Genomic DNA, 5,163 nt, shown 5'->3' with positions numbered 1-5,163 from the left:
AACTGGGAAAGAGGAAAGAATGCAGAGTGTCAGAAACAAAGGAACAGAGGACCGAGACATTTGGTGTCTTTGGTCTAAGGACTGCTCCTGTTCAGAGGTGAATATGGAATTACTGCCACAGTCAGGTACCTTCTCCAAAGTTGCATATTTCATCGATGGCTATTTCTTAAGTAAGCGAAGTAAACTTAAGTTACCACATACAGTTTCAAAATTATTTGAAAGGACTTCTGCCGCAGAAATTTCCACCCCATGCTTTTCCCTTGTGAGCTTCTCTCCTGATGCACCTTTCAAAATAAAACCAGCATGGGAAGGATATCTAGCTGTTTGAAAATTCCCATTTCCATCCGAACAAGTTCAGGCAGTTGAAGGTTACACGCCCAGGTTTGGGGGTGTGCATGACAATGGTGTCCCAGTATCACTCATTTTATCAAGTTGGGGCAGAGAAGTACACATACGTTACAACATGTTGGGAGCTTATGAACCATCTAATTACCCAGTGCAAGATTCAGTTGACAGCCAAGTCCCAGAACTTACAAAAGAGGGAAAAGAAAAAGAAATGAATGAAATATAACTCTTATATAAAGCTGATTACAAGAGGCTGATAAGAGAAGGAGTGATGTGTGGAAAAAAAAAAAAAAACCCTCAAAAAAGTTCACATAAGTAGTTTGGAATGTGATTATATAAACTGGAACAAGAATAAAACCCACAGGCTTTCACATTTGACAGAAATGAGAGTTTAGGGAAAAGAAAAGTTAAATTATCTTACCTTTCTTATTTATATTTCCGTAATGTTCAGACAGCTATTATTTGGTAGTCCTGCCCTTGTTAAAAAAAAAAATCTTATATTTTTGTTTTTCTTAAGTGGCTATTATGTGCCTCTTTTTTAACTGCAAAAACTCAAACTTACTTTTTTTCATTTGGTGGTTTCAACCTGGAAGGTGAGCCCCAGGTCAGAATATCTGGGTCACCCATATTTGGGTTTGGGAGAGGAATTGGGAGAATCTACCAAAACTGTAACCCACAGCCACGTATTTGCAGGCCTCTTATTGATCTCGAGTAACCAATAAGCTGTTGGGCTGACTTCCATTTCATTTTGTTTGTTTTTTTTTGTTTTTTGTTTTTTTTGCAGTACGCGGGCCTCTCACTGTTGTGGCCTCTCCCGTTGCGGAGCACAGGCTCCGGACGCGCAGGCTCAGCGGCCATGGCTCACGGGCCCAGCCGCTCCGCGGCATGTGGGATCCTCCCGGACCGGGGCACGAACCCGTGTCCCCTGCATAGGCAGGCGGACTCTCAACCACTGCGCCACCAGCGAAACCCCATTTCATTTTGCACTTGCGTACTAATATTGCTCATTCTAAGCTTTCCTTACTCAAGAGGTGGCCTGTTGCAGCAGTTAAGAGGCTAGCCTCTGAGGCCAGATGGCCTGGGTTTGATTGTTAGCTCTCCTGCTTAACAGTTGTGTGATCACAGTTTGTACGGGTTTGCACTCAGTTTTCTTCCCCGAAAAATGGGGATGATAATAGTTACCTCACAGGGCTGTGAGGATTAAATGAGTTCAGAGATGTAAAGTGCCTGGAATGGTCCCTGACACACAACAAGTACTATATAAGGATTAGCTATTATCATTATTATCATTCACTGTAGGAGGGACAAATCCTTTACTTTTTCCCCAACTTTGAAATGGTGCTTTAGAGTGGGAGTGGAGGAAAGATGATGGCCAGAGAGACTAAGTCAAATCCTCCCCTTGCCTCCACACATAAACGCCCAAGGAAAACTGTAGGAGGCGAGGGCAGAAATGAAGGTAAAAATTTGGCTTTGTGTGTTAAAATGCTATTTCTCCAGAGCTCGACACAGTCATCAGTTTGATTCTTGGGTTTCTCATCCTGTTTGTATGTGTCCTAGATTCAGAATCATAAACTGGGTCAGAGCTTTCAACACTTCTTGGATTACAGCTATTAAATCACTCTTTTGAACCACATACTGCGCAAAATATGGTTGTACTTAACACAGCGTGCCAAAATTCATTAGACTAATCTTTCTTCTAAATGACCCTAAACATTACCATTTCTTATACAGTGGATTTCAGAGCTTACTATTGATTTTCAAATCATTTTGAGAGGCACTGGTGTCTGAGTCAATGGTGGTCTCATTTCCCTCTTTTGTGTAGTTAGAACTGGCTGTCAATCATCACCTCATGGCAGGGGGGGAGTGGAAATGAAGAGTTATCTAGCTTATTCTAGACTTTTAGATTTTACGAGCTAATAAAATAATTTTTTTTTGGCATTGACATCAAGTTGCCAAATTTATTTTTGAAGTAAAACAAACAAAATTATCATCTACTGTCACTATTCATAAAAAGGAACTCTTTAATACTTTGATATGTATATATAGTTATATATAATATAAGTGGTATTTATACATACATACATTCTCCGAAGGATCCTGTCAAGTGGAATATAAGAAGGAAAATGTCTAATTTTTCAATAACATTTTTTGACAATTTTTTTCTTGATTAGAAGGTAAGATTCACCTAGGCATGTACTTTGCCTTTCTCATTTGTCCCTGATTACCCAGAGTCATTCTTAGAATCTAAAAGGTACTTAATATTTGTTGAATAAATGAATGACTATACATGTCTGCAGACTACATTGTCATCCTTTCTTTCAATTTTTCATTACAGACTATTTCTGATAAAACACCATCAGAGTCCAAATACAGTACTGGAAACTGCTGATCTATTAAAATACACTTGGGAGTCTGCTACACATTATGTGGAAAAAGATTGGAGGGCAATATATCTGTATCTTTAAAACTCCACAAAAATGATAGTAGTAGGATTTTTGAAAAGGTTGCTAAATATTTTTAAAATAAAAAAGTAATTTTAAAAGGTACTCTAGGGCTTCCCTGGTGGCGCACTGGTTGAGAGTCCGCCTGCCGATGCAGGGGACACGGGTTCGTGCCCCGGTCCGGGAGGATCCCACATGCCGCGGAGCGGCTGGGCCCGTGAGCCATGGCCGCTGAGCCTGCGCGTCCGGAGCCTGTGCTCCGCAACGGGAGAGGCCACAACCGTGAGAGGCCCGCGTAACACACACACACACACACACACAAAAAGGTACTCTAGCCAGTGTACTTCAAACCGTGTTTTGCAATGTGTTAGCGGGAATCAATTTTAACCAGTCACCACCCCCTTTAAAAAATGCGATAGAGGAGCAGAGACTAGAATAGAAAGTATCACTGTGCATCACATATAGTCGAGAGTTTTGTGTTATAAACATCATTCAACTACTTCTCCAGTTAAACACACATATAGATATCAATGAACGCATTTTGGACTGTGGGTCTCAGTGGCCAAAAGCCTGTGATCCACTTATATAGACCTCTTTCTTGCCTCTAGTCAAATACAAAGCCATCTTCAAAAGATCTTACTTCATTGCTTTCTTGGAATGAGAGCCTAAAACCTTCCTTGGTGTAATGATGAATAGATGACTAAAATATAGTGCAACTTAGCTAGATGTTTTATGTCAACTGTTTTGATGGGATCAGTCAGAGAGGAGAATAGTAAACATACAGCCTCAACAAAGAGAACTGTTTGAAAGAAATGAGAAAGAGAAGATAAAAGGCACTGAAAATGTTGAACTTTACCTGAATCTTGTGCTCCTGGAAAACAGCAATGATTAATACACCTCACGAGTCTTCTGCATTCTGGCAAACAGCTAACTGCAAAGGACCAGTCTCTGTACACCTTGAGGTAAGACCCCATGGCCACCCTTCCTCATGACTCGCCTAAGACTTGTACACAAATTCCTTGTTTACCTGCCTCTGTAAAACCCCAGGCCCCTTTCCTTTTCTTCAAGGCCTTCATCATTAATGAATATTATTGCAATATCATTGCAATAGTTTGAATAAAATAATCTCCTTAATTGTCCGGTGCAACTTGTCTTTGACAGTTTGGTGTCGTGACTTGAATAGATTGGCTCTTGCATTCAAATCCTTGTTTACTCCAGACAAGTAATGAGGCCTCTTAGCGACCACAGAGCTCCATTCCTGGTCCAGGGTTTCAATGATGAGTCTAACTGGTCCTGTAATATCAACTCTTATCCACTGGTAGCATGGCAAGGGTTTGATCTGCATTCCTTTTGAGTACTCACTCGTTTCCTGGTGTAAGCTTCTTTTGCTTTTGTGGTTTGACCATTTGCTGATCTCTATAAATGGATTAATGATTTATGGAGATCTTGCCTCTCTTGCGTGAAGATGACAGAGAATTTGGTTTGTTACTCTTTTCTGTTTGTCTATTTTGAGCTCAAATCAATTAAGATTCATACCCCCTGGGAAGGGAACAGCTCTTTGATATGGACCAGTAACTTTTGTAATTCTGTGTTACAGAATTACAAAACACAGAATTACACAAGGGTGTGTTACTCTTCAACCATGGCTTACATTTTAGAATTGAAGCTAAATTCTGTCTCTGTTTGAATTTCTGTGTGTCTGTAATTCAGAAAGGACTTTACCTCTCATTGTGTGAGCATCTAACATCTTCTTATCTCAGGAAAGCATTATCAGATTAGATTGTAAAATCTCTTATAGGGGCTCTATTTTACTTGGCTTAGAGATAATCATTTGTATAAACTGAATATTTCTAAAATTCCCAGAAATTAAGGAAATTAATACTAAATCATTTACTCAATACTTGATTGATACTAAGCTGAAGTAATTGATGGATATTCATTGGATATCTAAATCATTTTTAAGTAAGATAGAATATTGAAACAGTGATCACTAAGCATAATTTTAAGGTTACATACCTTTTCCCTTTTATTTATTTATTTATTGCGGTACGCGGGCCTCTCACTGCTGCGGCCCCTCCCATTGCGGAGCGCAGGCTCCGGACGCGCAGGCTCAGCGGCCATGGCTCACGGGCCCAGCCGCTCCGCGGCACGTGGGATCTTCCCGGACCGGGGCACGAACCCCGCGTCCCCCGCATCGGCAGGCGGACCCCCAACCACTGCGCCACCAGGGAAGCCCTCCCTTTTATTTTTATGTATTACAGAGAGGCTAGATATATTTGGGTCTGTTAACAAATGTGTTCCTTTTTGCCATTTTGCAAAGCTGTACTATAAGGGATACGAATAGCTATTAAAAGTTGTGAAATGTGTAAGTATGAGC

The sequence above is a fragment of the Lipotes vexillifer genome, unplaced genomic scaffold (assembly GCF_000442215.2).
Source record: "Lipotes vexillifer unplaced genomic scaffold, Lipotes_vexillifer_v1.1 scaffold1247, whole genome shotgun sequence".
Classification (NCBI taxonomy): domain Eukaryota; kingdom Metazoa; phylum Chordata; class Mammalia; order Artiodactyla; family Lipotidae; genus Lipotes; species Lipotes vexillifer.
Note: the sequence above shows the minus strand (reverse complement) of the source record.